An 18,754-nucleotide genomic window follows, 5' to 3' on the forward strand; every position below is an offset into this window, starting at 1 on the left:
GTGACTGCATTTTGAAATCCTCCCCAGCACACGCCTCCCACCCCAACCGGTCTCCTTGAATAGCAGCCTTGTGGCGAGGTCACAGAGCCACTAGTCATCAGTCAGCAAGGCAGGTCCTCTGCCGCCTTGGGCTCCCAGGGGGCGAGCGCCATGAATCACAGAAGTGTCCTCCCCTAGGAGCCAGGGTGACGAGGTCCTGTAATTTATCTCACATGAAATGAGCTGGATTATTTGACTAGGCTGGAGGAAAGCAGTCCATTAATTCTCAGAGATAGCTCTTGGCTGTTAAGGATTTTATTCTGAGCGCCCACCACTGACACCCCGCCTCTGTCCCCTTTCCTGAACCCTCGTGGCATGCCGAGGGCTCGACTCGCAGCCCCCTGATGGCTTGATGCTAAAACAAGGCCCAAGACCACCCTTCATGCAGGGAGAATAAAAAGGTCACTTAGCCTTTTAGTGCTTTATCATTAACCCCCTTGTTCTTGCCCTCTCACTACTCCCAGCCAACCCCCACCTTCCAGTAAAAGATCATTTCATTTGACACCAGAAGCACAATCCATGAAAGGAAAAACCGATAAAACTGAACTTCATGAAAATAAAAAATTTTACCCTGGAAAAAAAACTACCTGTGAAGAAAATGACAAGCCAAGCCACAGAGTGGGAGAAAATACACACTACACTACATAGTCAACAATGGACTCAGATATAAAGTAAATAAAGGACTCTCAAAACTCAGCAATAAAAAACAAACGATCCAAGTAGAAAACAGGCATCACACACGAATAGACATTTCACTGCAAAGGATATACAGACGCCAAACAAGCACATGAAAGCATAATCAACATTATTAGCCATTAGGGAAATACAAATTAAAGCCATAATAATATAGCATCAGGCACGTATTAGAACTGTTAAAATGAAAAATAGTGATAACACCTAATGCTGGTGAAGATGCAGAGAAATGGGGTCACTCATACACTGCTGGTGGGGCTGTAACACGGTTCAGCCACCCTGGAAAGCAGTTTGGCGGCTTCTAGAAACTAAGCATGTCCTTACTGTATGACCCAACATGGTACTCCTGTGCGTTTATCCCAGAGAAATGAAAAAACAAAATTTTTTTTTGGCCATACCACACAGTATGTTGGATCTTAGTTCCCCAACCAGGGATCGAACCCACGCCCCCTGCATTGGAAGCGTGGAGTCTTAACCACTGGACCACCAGGGAAGTTCCAGAAATGAAAATTTATGTCAAAAAAAAAAAAAAACCTGTACTTTAATGTACATAGAAGTTTTATTTACAATAGTCAAACAAACTGGAAACAACTAAAATGTCCTTCAACAGGTGAACTGTTAAACAAACAGTGGTACATCCTCACCATGGAATACTACACAGCCATAAAAAGGAATGAACCACTGACACATGTAACAACTTAGATGGATCTCAAGGGCATTCTGCTGAGTTAAAAAAATCAGCCTCGGGGAATTCCCTGGTGGTCCAGTGGTTAGGACTCAGCGCTTTCACTGCCGAGGGCCCGGGTTCAATCCCTGGTCGGGAACAATGATCCCGCAAGCCCTGTAGTGTGACCAAAAAAAAAAGGGGAAAAAGAAAATCAGTCTCAGAAGGCTAAATACTGCATGACTGCATTTAACACCTTGAAATAACAATATTATACAGAGAGATAACAGAGACATGGTTGATAGGGGCCATGGGGGTGGTTATAAAGCAGTTGCACAAGGGAGCCTGGTGGTGATGAAACAATTCATATCTTGATTGCAGTCACGGCTACACAAATGTACACGTGTTAAAATTGCAAAGAACTATACATATATGCACACAAATGAGTATATGTCAAACTACTGAAAGCTGAATAAGTTTTGTGGGTGGACGTTTGTACCAATGTCAATTTCCTGGTTTTGATATTATACTCTAGCTATGCAAGATGTTACCATTCGGGGAAAATAGGTCTTCCCTGTATATATATATTTTTTCTTTTCTTGTAACTTTCTATGAGTCTCTAGTGATTTCCAAAAAAAAAAGTTTCTAAAAAAATGTTAATTGTCTGGAATTCCCTGGTGGCGCAGTGGTTAAGAATCCACCTGCCAATGCAGGGGACACGGTTTCGAGCCCTGGTCCGGGAAGATCCCACGTGCCGTGGAGCAACTAAGCCTGTGCGCCACAACTACTGAGCCTGCGCTCTAGAGCCTGAGTGCCACAACTACTGAGCCCATGTGCCACAACTACTGAGCCTGTGCTCTAGAGCCCGTGCTCCACAATAAGAGAAGCTACCGTAATGAGAAGCCCGCCCACCACAACGGAGAGTAGCCCCTGTTCACCACAATTAGAGAAAGCCCACGTGCAGCAACGAAGACCCAAGGCAGCCAAAAATAAATAAATAAATAAAATGTTAAGCGTTGTTTTTCTAAAGATGATTTCCTTTCTAATCACAGTAAAGACAGTTTCAAAGATAATTCCATTTGGATTTGTTTATTATTTTCAAATTATAATTTGGATTCAGTTACAGAACTTCCTTCCCTAGAAATTAATCTTATTCTTTCTCTGTCTTGGAGCATCCTGGTCTCTTGGAGTAAATTATATGGAAAAGGGTCCTGTAAACAGGAGGTAAGCATTATTATTATTATTAGTTGCTTCTTCTATATGCGGTGTCTGAAGGATGAGCAGCTTCATCCTGGAACAAAACAGAGCCCTGTAAGAAAGATTCTCTGTGCTGAGTCACAGAGAAGGAAACTAGAGTTAATATAAATGTAAATTCTGCTTTTTTTCCCAAAGAAGAAATAAGTGCTTCTCCCCATTATGACAGGCCCAGCATCAGAAAAGAAGCAAGAATGTTGTATACAAGGGGCTATTAAGATGAGGCTAGCCTGTGAAGAGTTTATCTTCACTGGTCCAAAGCCCAGCCCTACCATGTTCCAGCTCTGTGATAGTGGCCATGTGACTTTACATCTCTGTGCCTCTGTCTCATCCTCTTTGAAATAGGAATAAAAATACCCCCTACCCCATATGTTTGTCCTAAGAATTGATGACATACCCTTACAAAGACATAGCCAGGGCTTGGCACATAATACATGCTCTGTAAATGCTGGGACCTAAGCCTCCTACAGCAGAAAAACTAAAAATGTTAAGTTGAAGAAGTTGACCACACCCAACTATGAATTCCCTCTTTCTGTGGACCCTGCCCAAATCTCCCCCTGTGACCTACCTGGACCCCAAGAGTCACCATATTCCAGACCTTTCCCTCCCTTTCCCTTTTCAAAAACTTACTCTTCATAGGACCCAATTCCTCCTGATGTAAATGGATGGAGAAGCAGAGCGTTGAGCAGGTGTGGGCGGTACCCTGTGATGTAGGCCCAGAAGCACAAAAAGGGAAACAGAAAAGACAAGACAGTTTCCGTTCAGGCTCTTCCTGGCGCAGCCACGGGACCCAGGGCCGGTCCCTCTACCTCCCAGGCTAGAGTCCTCACGGGATATGAGAAATGAGAGGGCAGACCAGCTCAGAGGTCTACAAGCTTTTTCTGTAATGGGCCAAAAGGCAAACACTTTAGGCTTTGGGGGCCTATGTGGTCTCTGTTGTAACTTCTCATCTCTGCTGCTATTAGGAGAGCAGCCACAGACAGTATGATGAGTGTGTCTGGGTTCTAATAAACTTTTACTTGCAAAAACAAGTTTGGCCTGCCAGCTATAGTTTGTTGACCCTGATCTAGATCAGTGGTCCCAAATTATTTCCCTACTGGGAAACCCTTTCATTAGCCATCACCTAATAGATGCCATACTTAGAAATATTGTATCTATCAAATCCACTGCATTTTCTGGATAGAATTAGTTCTCCAACTGAATTATAATATACTATATGATATCTATTATATATTTGCACAGTAATAAGCTCTGATTTATATGTATATATATAAACATATATATAATGCCAACCAGAGCTTTCTAGTTGCAGGCAAGAACCAGTGTTAACACACTAGGTTAATATATTTCTAACCAAAAGAGTAAAACCTGACATTCAAGTTAACCTATTTGACCTAAACATGTATAAATATAGGTACAGAAAACCACTCACAAATCTCCTAATAAAAACGTCAAAACAGCCTAGAGGTCTGGGGGTCCCACGGAGTCAGACCTTTCATGTCACCTTCTTTAATGACAGAGCATTGGTTTGTGATTGACAGTATGGCTTTGGATTGGGCTCATCTCATTTCTGGGTCTCTTTTTCTGCCTCCTGAAGAGGGTGCAGTTGGATGGTCTCTAGGGCCTTGCTGTCCCTGTCATTTTGTCATTCTAAGACCCTAATCCTTCAAAGTCGTTTGTTAGTTTGGGAGTCAGCTCCCCCAGGTAACAGCATATTATAAATACCATCAAAACCCAGATCTCCTTCCTAAGGACACTTCAGGATGATTCCTGAAGCCTATTCAGTATCAACCCTCAGGCTTCAGCCCCTGAGAGGGAACAGGGATGTTTCAGTTAAAGCTGGTTTATATGAATTCTTCCAGTGATACCACAAAGCCTGGTCCTGCCCCATCAGGCTTCAAATTCAAAGCATTTTCTGAGCATTCCCCTGAGTGAGCCCAAATCTCTGATCACTAGGAAAGTACACTGATTTTTTTTTTTATGAGGCTGCAGACTCCCTTCTGCCTGAAGGGAGATCATGGAAACACGTTAACTCAAACACAATAAACAAAAATGCAGTCCTGTGTCTCCCGCTCTGGCAACTCATTCCTACCATCCTGAGATCCCAACATACAACTGTGTTCCATGATCAGAGAAGCATGGGTAGAAAGCCCAAAGGTCAAAAGAGAGGCCAAGTAGGAACAGCCGACACACTTCCCTGGCAGGGGATAAAGCCTGGTGTGCTGGCAGTCAGGAAGCATAACTCTGTGCATGGGACGCAGTGGAAAATACCACGGGGCTGCATTCTAAATATGACTGACACACACGCATTTTGGAAAAATTAAGGTTGTGAGTCAAACCCCACCTCCCCACATGTACCCCACCCCTAGTCTTCTTATCTACCAACGCTAAGACACTTTGCAAATTCTCTTTCATAGTTGTTCCTCCTAATTTTTATGCTTCTTACCGAAGTCAGGAAACTTCTTCTGTAAGCGCCAGAGAATAAATATGTTAGGCTTTGTGGGATGTATGGCATCTGTCACAACTACTCAGCTCTGCCGTTGTGGCCTGAAAGCAGCCACAGACAACAGGAAACGAATGGGTGTGGCGGAAGTCCAATCAAGCTTTATTTACAAAAACAGGTGGCTTGCTGGGTTTAGCCCACCGGCTATAATTTGTGGACACCTGCTCTATAATAATACGTAGTGGGTTTTTTCCCCAGCAAAAGCCTATGCAGGAGGTACCTTTATTATCCCCACTTGACAGGCAAGGAATCCAAGGCACCAGGTCCCACAGGTAGTGAGTGCCTGTGCTGGGCGCACACGGAGGAATCTACCAGCTAGACCCATAACTACAGTCTCAGGACCGTCTCCTTGGGCGACGCCTTGCAGCTGCCTGTTCATCCACCCTGAGGGCTCCTGACCTCTTCGAGGGAGCTGCAGCCACAGCGTGGTATGGCCATTCTTCTGCCTCTGTGCAGAACTGTCCCTAACCTCCCCCCTGCCAGACAAGAAAGAGCTATATATATATCATGCCCTCTAGGTCATCTCTACAGGTGGTCCATTGGCAGGAAGAATAAATTGATGGGTTTTACCTCTGCAGTAGGAACTTCGTGGCTAACACCCTCCCCTTCAGTGACCCAGGTTAGAAAATAACCCAGAAACCAAGAAATCATCACCTGGCCTGACTTGTGGGCATGGTGCTTGTTCATCCCAAAGTCCTCTCTCTTCCACCTCCAGAATCTATTTAGTTCATTTGACCGTAATCATTTTTCCCCATCATTGACATGACCACTTATGTAAAAATCTTTTATACTGATTTATCTTCAGAGGATCAGTAACTTGTTCATTCTTACAGGTACCATTCTGTATAATACTCTTCTCTGTGGCCAGTTATACCTAGTGCCATGGCTTCTTCAGGAAATCAATAACTGTCAGCCGTCAATGGACGGCTGTTGGAAATTTTCCCTCCCAAGCTATCATTTGAAGATGGCTGGCTCGGGGCTGGCTCACAGGGGTTCCTTTTAACTGCTGGGGCCACCTTTGTGAATCTTTTAAAGGCACTGACTATCTCCCGGCCTCACTCTGATGCATTTCCCCAAGGCCTCAGGTTTCTCTTCTCCAGGCTCCATACATACATACATCAATACTAGGATTTTTTAATTAGCTCTGTGAAACATAGACTTAAAATCAAACCCCCCAAAAGAAGCTAGGGCTCATGGAGTAAAGCAACTTGGATGTCTACCTGGATGTATGGACTGAATCCTGATTTCTAGCATGACCACAGTCCGGCAGCCAAGAAGACCATTTGCCACCAGTACCTGCCTAGGTTTCACAGGTCCTACCAAGCTGCGGTTTGGAAGTTGGCCTTCCCATTCCCAGTTTGCTGATTTCCTCTTGAGTTAAGGGGAACGAGAAGGGGGCTGCCTGACCAAGCTCTGACTGAGTCTAGAGAATCAGACCTTTGGGGACGAATGTGCCAGTGACGGCAGCTCCAACAATCCCATTAGGGATTTCCAAGGCCCCCTCGAGATTCAGAACCAACATCTCCTGGGGTTCTGAGTGCCTACGCCAGAGCTAAACATATCTGTACAACTCAAGTTCAGCCCAAGACCACAGAGAGCCTTTGCAGCTACCTGCTCTTCAAGGAAGAATCACTTTAAGCTCTGACTCTGCTCACCACCTCAAACAGAGTCCTCCTCTTAGGAAAACACAGAAGTCATCGTTGAAAAAGACTCAGGGAATCGCTCCTGCCCACACTCCGGAAGCTGCAAAATAATGCAAAAATGTCAAAAAGACATCAATAGAGGTCTTTCAAGGGCAATCTTCACACCGCAGATATCACCCAGTTTCTGAACAGCTATCTAATGTGAGAGAGACGGCTGTATTGTTAGACTCAGATAGATATAGATAGATAGATAGATGATAGATAATAGACAAATACATACTACATACATACATACATAGATGATAGATAATAGATACATACATACATATATAGATGATCAATATGTACATACATACATTATAGATAGATAGATAGATATAGATAGACAGATAGAAAACGGACAGATACATATATACATACATGCTTACATACATAGATGATAGATAGACCCATACAACAGGTATACACAATTTTTGTGAATTATCTGAAGGCAATGTACAAATGTTTTCAGCTCTAACAAAGATGAAAAAACATTACATGAACTCCTAGTTTCTGTGGGGACTGAGAAAAAGCTAAACAGTCCCTTCTCTGGTACTTTTTTTTTTTTTTTTTTTTGCGGTACGCGGGCCTCTCACTGCTGTGGCCTCTCCCGTTGCGGAGCACAGGCTCCGGACGCGCAGGCTCAGTGGCCATGGCTCACGGGCCCAGCCGCTCCGCGGCACGTGGGATCCTCCCAGACCAGGGCACGAACCTGTATCCCCTGCATCGGCAGGTGGACTCCCAACCATTGTGCCACAAGGGAAGCCCCCTTCTCTGGCTCTTAATGAACAATTTTAATAAATTCAATATAACCTGCATCAATTAAGCCCCTTCCATGTACGTGGCTCCATGCTAAGAAATGAATGAGCATAGTGCCTACCTTAAAAATCTAGCAGAGGGCTTCCCTGGTGACACAGTGGTTAAGAACCCACCTGCCAATGCAGGGGACACCGATTCGAGCCCTGGTCTGGGATAATTCCACATGCCGCAGAGCAACTAAGCCCGTGCACCACAACTACTGAGCCTGTGCTCTAGATCCCAGAAGCCACAACTACTGAGTCTGTGTGCCACAGCTACTGAAGCCCGCACACCTAGAGCCTGTGCTCCACAACAAGAGAAGCCACCACAACAAGAAGCCTGCACACCTCAACGAAGAATAACCCTGGCTCGCTGCAACTAGAGAAAGCCCGAACACAGCAACAAAGACCCAATGCAACCAAAAACAAATAATAAATTAATTAATTTTTTTAAAAAATCTAGCAGAGAAGACTCACCAAAGAATAACCATAATATAAAGCAGGCTATAGGGACTTACCTGGCGGTCCAATGGTTAAGACTCTGCGCTCCCACCGCAGGGGACCCGGGTTCGATCCCTGGTCAGGGAACTAAGATCCCACATGCCGCATGGTGTGGCCTGAAAAAAAAAAAAAGCAAGCTATAATGAGTGCTATAATAAAGATACAAAAGTGCAGAAAAAAATAATAGGGTTGTTTGCTTTGTTTTTTCAAGGACCATGAATTTTAAAAATTTACCGAGGCATCCAGTGAGGGCAAGGGCTAATTGACAATCTTCAGAGCTTAGAAACAACAAATGAAATGAAAATAGGATTTCTCGTTCCCAAAATAAAACATACTGAATTATGACCACAGACACCTTCTCAGCACTCCTAGAAATGATCTAAACATCTCTTCTTCATTTATGACCTGAAAAACTCTGTAATAGGTCAAAGTCTAGAGAAGAGACTAAAATAAAATCTCATCATCTTTTCACTCATCATTCTTTTATCTCTGTACCTCAGCCTCCCAAGTCGTTAAAGCCTTCATTTCTAGATTTCTGCAACAAGAAAGGCTTTTGCCTATTGACCAACCTGAAATGAGTCAGGATAATAGCGTTCCACAGACACTTGAAGGTGTTTACTTTTCACATCTGTTCACTCCACAAACATGTATTAAGCACTTGCCATGTGCCTTCTATTGTGTCAGACTCTGAGAGCAAGAGAAAAACAAGACATGGTCCACAGCCTCGATGAGGCCGGAGCCTAGTGGTGGGAGGAAAGGAGGAGGAAACAAATGAGTACAAAGAAGGACATCTGAAAGTGATAGATGCTGTAGTGGTTTATGCCCAGGGGATTATATGAGCATCCAAATACTACTTCTTGTGCACAAGGCTAAAGAAAGAAGGCAGAAAATCAACAAATAGTTTAGAAAAAGTCAAGTAGTCTAGTACTTGAGGTTTGGTTTCCTAAGTAACCTCTTACTTCTAGTCTCCTTCCTAATTCATCTTTCACCCTGCCACTAGCTAATACTCCTAAAGTTTAATTCTAATTGTGTTAATCCCCTGCTCAAAGACTCACAGTGCTTCTCCTCTTTTTTTTTTTTTTTTTTTCTGGTACGTGGGCCTCTCACTGCTGTGGCCTCTCCCATTGCGGAGCACAGGCTCCGGACGCGCAGGCTCAGCTGCCATGGCCTCTCCGATGGCCCAGCCGCTCCGCAGCATGTGGGAATCTTCCCAGACCGGGGCACGAATCCGTGTCCCCTGCATCGGCAGGCGGACTCTCAACCACTGCGCCACCAGGGAAGCCCTCCTCTTGATTATTAAGCGGAGTCCAGACTCCTTAGCATGGCACCAAGCACTCCAAAACCCAGCCTCCACCTCTGTTCCAGCCTTGCTTATTTATTCAACACATATCTAGTAAGTGTAAGGCACTGTTCCGGACACGAGAGATACTAGGGAAATAAGACCGTCAAGATTTCTAGTTTCATGAAGTGTACGATAAGCTACGAGAGTATGTCGGGAATTCCCTGGCCGTCCAGTGGTTAGGACTCTGTGGAGCTTCCACTACAAGGGGCACGGGTTCAATCCCTGGTCGGGGAACTAAGATCCCACAAGCCGCATGGCGTGGCCAAAAAACAGACAAATAAAAAAATAAATAAGCTACAAGGATATGTTGTACAACACGAGGGATATAGCAAATGTTTTAAAATAACTATATATGAAGAATAACCTTTAAAAATTGTGAGTCACTATATTGTACATCTATAACTTATATAATATATATCAGCTATATTTCAATCTTTTTAATGTCAAAGAGAAATTTTTAAAAAGTTCCTAGTTTCATAGTACAATAGTAGAAGGGAGATCAATTAAGCAAGCAAGCAAAAATTTCAAATGGTGATAAATGCTGTGAAGAAAAAGGAAGCTGAGTGACAGACGACAGCAGGGAAGTTTTGCTAGAGCATCAGAGCAACTGACATTTAAGCTGAGATGTGAATAACAAAGCGCAAGCCATGTGACCCTCTAGGGGGTAAGGGTGTCAAATAGAGGACCCAGCCAAGACAAAGACCTGGCGTAACCATGAAGCAGACCACAGAGGGCAGGTTATCTGATACATGGGGAAGAGCAGTGTAAGAAGAGGGTGGGGAGGGGACATGCATGGACCACTGAGGTCTTGCAGGCAAGGGGAGAAATCTGGATTTTCACTCCATGTCTGATGAGAAGCCATTAGTAGATTTTAAGCAAGGAAGCAAACTAATGTGATATTCAATTTCAGTGGGTCAGTTACAAGGGATGGCAGTGGGGCAAGGGATGAAGCTGAGAGCCCAGTTGGAAGCTGAGGTCAAGTTCAAGTGAGAGATGATTGTGGCTTGGACCAGGGTGGAAGCAAGAGAGACAGACAGATGAACTGAGTCTTGGTATGTCGGGGATGTAGATCACCAAAATGTACTCTGGGATCACACGTGAGGGCGGCAGAGGAAAAAGAGTGAAAGACTTCAGAGGTGACTTCGAAGTGCTTAGCTTGAGTAAGCAGGCTGACAGTGGGGCCATTTACAGAGTTGCTGTCATGTCCTCTTACGTGTCCCTCAAGCCCCCAAACACTAGAGTCAAACTAGATCACATGTCACCTCTTGAGCACACCCTACTCTTTTCTAGTATGTTTCATTGTCCATTTCCTTCATTTCTGCACTTTCAAACCCTAGACATAGTTCAAGATTCAAAGCCAATGTTCTATTTCCTGCCTTTGCTGAAATTCTCTCTTCTATTCACAATGCTTTTTGTATTACAGTTACTGCATGTATCCCATTGCACCTTGGATTTGTATTATTAATATTAGTGTATTAATAGTACATAGTATATTAATATTATTGCGTCCAGATATGCCACCTCAACCCATAAACCATAAGCCCCATCTGCGACCAGCTTTTCTTCATCTTTCTGTCCTCCATGAATCTTTGCATATCCACAGACATTTGTTGAAGGTAGAGACGGTACAGATAATATTGTCTTCTAATCTTTACTTCTTCAGTCCCAGACTGCCTTATGATAATTCTTAAGGAGATTTGGGGGATTATTCTATTGCCCGGAGGAGAAAGTCAAGTTTGAATAACTTGCCTAGGTGACACCAACGTGCCAGAATTAGAATTCATATCCTCGGAGTCTTACAATATTATAGGGAGCCACGTGGATTACATCTATTTCCTCTTCAGATCCCTATGAGACTACACAGTACCTTATTTCATCAAGCCTAAAATGCCAATTCTAAGAGCCAATATTATTTTATGGAACACTAAAAAAGAAAAAATGAGGTCAGTTAAACTTTGACACCTGCCCAAACACCATCTGTTACAAGGGCATCCTGATTTCAGAGATGGTAAAGTGTGAGGAAAAAAAAAAGTGCATCTTAGAACTCTCCATTTTATAAGTGAGGAAACCAAAGCTTAGAGAGAGTAAGCACCAGCCCAACATCAGACACCAGGCAGGTGGCAGAGTTAGGAAGCAAACTCGGGTCTCTTGGCTCCAAGAAATGTAGTCTTTACATGTTAGCGGTGCACCCTCGTCTGTGTCTCCTGGGCTTTTCTAAGGAGGCACAATCACAACAGGTGAATATAAAGAAATAAAGATCCAACGCAGAGCCCAGGCTGAATCTGTGTTCTACGTAGCACAAAGCCCAGAGTACACTCAGCACAAAGCCCACAATTTCCTGGCCTTTACTGAAATTAGGAAGGGAAATGTCTGGCTGAGCGCTTTCTTGTGTTTTTTTTTGCGGTACGCGGGCCTCTCACTGCTGTGGCCCCTCCCGCTGCGGAGCACAGGCTCCGGACGCGCAGGCTCAGCGGCCATGGCCCACGGGCCCAGCCGCCCCACGGCATGCGGGATCCTCCCGGACCGGGGCACGAACCCGCGTCTCCTGCATCGGCAGGCGGACTCGCAACCACTGCGCCACCAGGTAAGCCCACCTTTGCCCTCTTTTGCATAGTACAATAAAGTGTTATAGAAAATGCAGCACGGGTTTTTAATTTTCTCCTTGTCACTGGGTGCTGTAATCACATAATTAACCAAATGCTAGAGATAGTCATTTATAGCAAATGGGCCAAACAACCGGAGAGGTGAGCTACCCAGGGACCCAAAAGGTTACAATCGGCCTCTCAAAAAGCCACGTGTGGACAGAGCTGCACCATTCCTGGGCTGTTTGGAATCTGACACCCAAAGAAGGCAGGATTAGAGTAAAGCAAGGGCATGGAGTTTGTCCTTCAGGACAAATGAATTGCTATCATCTCAGTGGTTTGGAAAGCCCTGAGGTGATGGGGAGGGTACAGGAACCCGGGGCCAGAGGCCACAGCTCTATCCGTGCTCCTGCACTGCCCTCCATCACTTCATCCAGGATGCGAGCTGTCTGGATAAGCGCCTTTGCTCAGGCCCCTCCTTCTGCCCGAGGTGCCCTTCCTGCCAACTGCATTCCTCTTCCTTCAAGCACTGCCAACCACCTCACCTGTGCCCCGGGGCCCTTCACTGCTACCACTAGTGTAGCATTTGCCACAGCCTATCTTGGAAACAAGTAACAACAGCAACAAGTAACATCTACAGTGTTATTATATACAGTACAATTCAATATATATACACATATATAGAGCTAGTATATATACATATATAAATATGTATCTATTTTATATATTTATTTATATATAGCTATTATATATATAAATACATATATATATTATATATTTATATAAAACTATTATATATACATAAATATGTATATATTTATATATATTTTATATATTTATGTATAGCTATTATATATACATATATGTAATATATATAATTTTACCATCTACAGAGTTATCATATATAGTACTACTTTATATATATAATATATATAACTATTATATATAGCTATTATATGTACATATATAAATATGTATCTATTTATATGTTTATTTTTATATATTTTTATATAGCTATTATATATACATATATGTAATATATATAATTTTACCATCTAGAGTTATCATATATAGTACTACTTTATATATATAAATATATATAGCTATTATATATACATATATATCTATTTATTTTTCTATATAGCTATTTTATATGTATATATAATTTTACACACACACACGCACGCACCACCAGATTGTGGGCAGAAACTAACAGAACCCTGTTAAGGCCCAGAAAGGGTCTTGCTTACCCGCTCGCTCTCATAGAGAAGCCTCTCCCGCAGCGAGCATGGCAATTGCAAAGGTGGTGCAAATACCCACTTTCTAAGATCCAGGGATGAGAACCAGACAGGTGATTTGCAGGGGGGTTTTGACCAACAACAGAAAATCTCCGACCCACCCTCACCCCAAGTGAGTTTTGCCTTGGAAGACTGAAATTCTAGCTTGGGTCTTAAGCTTCACCTTCTCCACAGAACGCTCCCTTTTAAAAGGCGACTCCCATCGCAAAGGCAGCATCTGATGTAGATTGACACAGTTTATGTCTTTCTCCCCTACAATGGGAAGCCCAGACAAAAGCAAACACTTCTCACCTCAGCAGGAGAGGGTGGGGCAATGGAGAAGGAGGCACTAAATTTATCACCATCATGATCATCATTATTTTCATTTCATGGATGACAAAGAAAGCTTAAGTATTTGGCCCAAAGTCTAAGTGGAGTTGCTAGAATTCAACCTTGGGTCTGTCTGAAGCCAAACCCATGCCTTTCCCTACAATCAAGGATGCAAAATACCTGATTGTTTTCCCTTTTCACCCTGCCCCACCCATCTCACTCCAGGGCTTCAGCTGGTCCTTATGCTTTTACCTTTTCCTCTCCTTACAAAGCATGTCAGATACTGGGAAGAGACGGAAGGTTTAACTTCCCACGTGTGCCTGCAGCCCGTTGAGGAAGGGTGGAAGGGGCAGGGGGCAGAGGGACAGAGGCGTCTTCCAGGGTACCTGACACGCCCCCTGCCTCAGTGGCCAATCTAGATGACAAAGACGATTTGGATCCTCAGAACCAGAGATAAAAAAGTGTCTAAGATGGGCTTCCCTGGTGGCACAGTGGTTGAGAGTCCGCCTGCCGATGCAGGGGACACGGGTTCGTGCCCCAGTCCGGGAAGATCCCACATGCCGCAGAGCGGCTGGGCCCGTGAGCCATGGCCGCTGAGCCTGCGCGTCCGGAGCCTGTGCTCCGCAACGGGAGAGGCCGCGACAGTGAGAGGCCCGCGTACAGCAAAAAAAAAAAAGTGTCTAAGAGGCATCCAGTAATCTTTCTGAAGTTTCTTAACCCCGTGTACGGGAGAAAAAATATCTTTTTCCTCCACCCTTCTAAGTTCTCACCTGAGACCCCTAAAACCAAAGACAGATTAGCACCAGAAAAGCATACAAATGTATTTAACACAAGCTTTATGTGATACAGGAGCCTTCATAGGAAATAAAGACCCCAGAAACGGCCTTCTGCGCCAGGTTTGAGGAGAAGAGGAGAGTCATGGAAAAGCGTGACAGGACGAAGAGCTAAGACTAGTAAACTGGAAGAAACTGAGCAAGGGCTGTTGGCTCACATGCTGTCAGCATCCCTCCATCTTCAGAGACAAGCGGTTCCTCCTCCGGGTAGAGGGAGGACATCTCTTATGTGAGGGTCTTATGATTTGCTTCAGGGGAGGGTCAGAAAATCCTTCCTGCTCCTGCTGTTTCTCAAATTCCTTCAGCTTGAAATATTCAATAAGCCAAGGGGCTGCATTTTGGGGGTACGTTTATTAAACCCAGTCACCGGCAACCCCTTCTGATAAACATACACTCTCACAGCCCCCCTGGGGAGGAAACACAGGGCCGCCCTGCTGAGTATCCCCACCAGCCAAGAAGTTTTAGTGGAACCAGAAAAACAGGTATAGATTCTGTCTTCCAAACAGAAATTATAATCCAATATTAAAGCCTCCCCATTCCCTGCCCCACGGCCTTAGCAATACAAATGCCCTGAGCTGAAGACATTACCTCTCATGATGGCACAATCCAGCTCCATGTATTGTGGGGATAATACAAATCAGGAAAATTCAAGAATGCATGACTTTGCGCTGGTCAGAATGGCCATCACTAAAAAGTCTACAAATAACAAATGCTGGAGAGGGTGTAGGGGAAAGGGAACCCTCCTACACTGTTAGCTGGGAATGTAAGTTGATGCACCCACTGTGAAAAACGGTATGGAGGTTCCTCAGAAAACTAAAAATAGAATTACTGTATGATCCAGCAATCCCTCTCCTGGGCATATATCCAGACAAAACTATAATTCAAATAGATACATGTACCCTTATGTTCATAGCAGCACTATTCACAATAGCCAAGACGTGGAAACAACCTATATGTCCAGTGACAGATGAATGGATAAAGAAGATGTGGTACATATGTACAATGGAATATTAGCCATAAGAAAGAACAAAATAATGCCATTTGCAGCAACATGGATGCAACTAGAGATTATCATCCTAAGTGAAGTAAGTCAGAAAAAGACAAATACTATATATCACCTATATGTGGAATCTAACATATGACACAAGTGAACTTATCTATGAAACAGAAATAGAATCAGGGACATAGAGAACAGACTGGTGGTTGCCAAGGGGGAGGGAGATAGGAGAGGGTTGGATTGGGAGTTTGGGATTAGCAGATGCCAACTGGTATATATGGAATGGATAAACAACAAGGTCCTACTGTATAGCACAGGAAACTATGTTCAATCTGTGATAAACCATAATGGAAAAGAATATGAAAAAGAATTTATATATATGTATAACTGAGTAAATTTTCTATAATTAACACAACATTGTAATTCAACTATACTTCAATGGAAAATAAATTTTAAAAAATAAAGTTTATCATTCTTAAAATAAAATACAATAAAATTTGGAAGAATATAAAAAAGAATGTATGACTTTGAAGGTCTATACATGAGAAAGTCTGGGAAGAGCTGATTGAGGCAGTGGTTCTCGAAGTGTGGTCCCCAGACCAGCAGTATCAGCATCACCTGGGAACTTGTTAGAAACGCATATTCTTGGATCCCACCCAGTTCTACTGAATCAGAAACTCAGGGATGGGGCCCAGCTATCTGTATTTTAAAAAGCCCTCTGGGTCATTTTGATGTCCACCACAATTTGAGGACCACTTGTGTTGTAGACTGAAGAAAGGAGAGGGGTGGCAAACGCAGTCATTTCTGAATAGCTATTTCCTCCAGCTGAGACTCCAGCAATAATCCAGGCAAGGAGAGAGAGAGTCATGCAGCTTGGGAGCATTGGCCTAACAAAGGCTAACTTGCCCTCATTCATAGTTCCCTTTCTTACAGCAGGCTGAGCCCTAGTCCAGAGTCCCGGGTGACACGTTGTATTTTCTTTTTTTTTTCTTTTTTTGGCATCCCCGTTATGGCATGCGGGATCTTAGTTCCCTGACCAGGGATCGAACCCGTGCCCCCTGCATTGGGAGCATGGAGTCTTAACCACTGGACCACTAGGGAAGTTCCAGAGGCCCGGGTGAAATAGAACACAGTAAATTCAAAGGTTGCCTTTGACTACCTTGGATTTTAATTTCCCAGGCATGTCCTTCAGGCCAGCTTCACCTAGAACAAGCTCAGAGTCTCCCTAAAAAGAGAGAAAAGAAAGTGATTGCTGGCTCCCTCCCCCACCCCCTTGCCTTGAAATTGTTTTCTTCCATCCTAGCCTGCTGGCTTTAATTAGGAGGAGTGAAGGCAGCATGCAGACTGGAGACAGCAGGCAGTCTTAGCACAGAAATGTGTTCAATAAACAGGTTTGGATAATCAGAGGTCACCACATCTCTGTGTCTGCGTCCTTGTCGTCCCCCCCCGCCCCCCCACCTTCCTTCCTGGCTTCTCCCTCCCCATCTTGTTTGTCTTACCATTTACACCTCATTAGTTATAAGGAAGCCACCAGCTCAGAGTCCTGTTGCTATGGGCTTGGGAGACGGTCTGTCTTCAAGAGAGGCTGAGGGCCAGGAGGTGGGAAGTCAGGATAAATGAAATCATACTGCATGTTCACAATCGGCTATAATTAAGGCATCTTAAAAATACATATTATACAAATGCATTACAATGACAAAATCAGCCACATTTGAGTGCCTTTATACTCTGGACAATAGAGGGTACTTTTTTGGACCCAAGAGGTATCTGCTATATTGAAAAGAGCATTAAGTGCATATTACTAAGTGAAAGAAGCCACCTGAAAAGGCTACATGCCTTACGATTCCAACTCTATGACATTCTGGGAAAGGTAAAACTAAGGAGACAGTAACAAGACCTGCGGTTTTTAGAGGCAGGAGAGAAAGAGAGATAAACAGATAGAGCACAGAGGATTTTTAGGGCAGTGAAACTATTTGGTATGATTTTATGATGGATATATGTCATTCATACATTTGTCCAAACCCATGAAACGTACAACATCGAGAGTGAACCCTAGTGCCTGTCAACTAAGACTTTGAGTGATGGTGAAGTATCAGTCTAAGTTCATTGATTGTAACAAATGTACCGCTGTGGTCGGGGGCTATTGTACATGTGTGGGAACAGGGAATATATGGGAACTTTCTGTATTTTCTGCTCAATTTTGCTATGAACCTAAAACTGCTCATAAAAAAGAAAGTTTAGGGACTTCCCTGGCAGTCCAGTGGTTAAGACTACACGCTTCCACTGCAGCGGCACGGGTTTGATCCCTGGTTGGGGAACTAAGATCCCACATGCTGCACGGCATGGCCTAAAAAATAAAAAAAAAATTTAAATAAATAAAATTTATTCATAAAACAAAAAAGTATTAAACTTGGACTCAAAGTATATGGAGTCTAATTCTATCATGGTCTTGGTCGCAGTCTGGCTGTGCCAACTTGGACAAGTTACTCGGCTTCTCTGGGCCTCAGTGGCATCATCTACAAAAATGAGGATGATAATATCTTCCAGATAGAAATGTTGCAGAGGTTAAAATGAAGTAATAAGTGTAGACATACAGTCAATGTTTGTCTAGCTAAGAATAATAGGAGAATTATATGAGGAATTTGGGGCAGAGTCTGGGACTAGAATTCCAGACTGCCGTACTGAAAGAGGCAGGGCCAGCCCAGACGGCACCACCTATATTATTATCTGATTTGAGATATAAGTTTTTTTCTCCACCATTGAAAGCTATCTGCCCCACTGCCCTGCTGGAAACTTGAAAAGCAAACAGTAGCTACTCCTGGGAGTAGCATATTTGGTTTTTAGGACCAAAATACAGTAAGTCCCCTACATACGAATGAGTTTCATTCCGAGAATGCATTTGTAAGTCCAGTTTCTTCATTAAGTCCAGCAAAGTTAGCCTAGATACCCAACTAACACAAGCGGCTATATAGTACTGCACTGTAATAGGTTTATAATAATTTTCACATAAATAATACATAAAAAACAAACACAAAAAATTAAAAAACATTTTTATCTTACAGCACAGTACCTTGAAAAGTACAGCAGTCCAGTACAGCAGCTGGCACACAGGGGCTGGCATCGAGTGGACAGGCAAGAAGAGTTACTGATGGGAGGAGGGAGAGGAGGTGTGAGAAGGTAGAGCTGAAGGATCGTCAGCAACAGGAGATGGAGGGCAAGCTGCCATTTCCCTCACGCCTGACGCTGATGGAGCGCATGTT

At 43.6% G+C, this 18,754-nt stretch overlaps 1 long non-coding RNA gene across 2 annotated transcripts; it reads right to left on the bottom strand.

Moving 5' to 3' along the window:
* Nucleotides 1-2,435: 2,435 nt before the first annotated feature.
* LOC114897572 lies at nt 2,436-17,825 on the bottom strand. 2 transcript variants are annotated; one of them, XR_003794222.1, is made up of 7 exons: nt 16,994-17,825; nt 16,654-16,719; nt 8,703-8,820; nt 8,151-8,249; nt 6,765-6,896; nt 3,281-3,353; nt 2,436-2,687 (listed from the first exon to the last, which is right to left on the bottom strand). It is a non-coding gene; the product is annotated as an uncharacterized LOC114897572 (long non-coding RNA). The 2 variants fall into 2 exon arrangements; XR_003794221.1 differs by lacking the exon at nt 8,703-8,820 and having other exon boundaries at nt 2,451-2,687; nt 16,994-17,822.
* Between the last annotated feature and the right edge of the window lie 929 nt (nt 17,826-18,754).

Source organism: Monodon monoceros, unplaced genomic scaffold (assembly GCF_005190385.1).
Source record: "Monodon monoceros isolate NGI ecotype Baffin Bay Population unplaced genomic scaffold, NGI_Narwhal_1 Super_Scaffold_17, whole genome shotgun sequence".
Taxonomy (NCBI): domain Eukaryota; kingdom Metazoa; phylum Chordata; class Mammalia; order Artiodactyla; family Monodontidae; genus Monodon; species Monodon monoceros.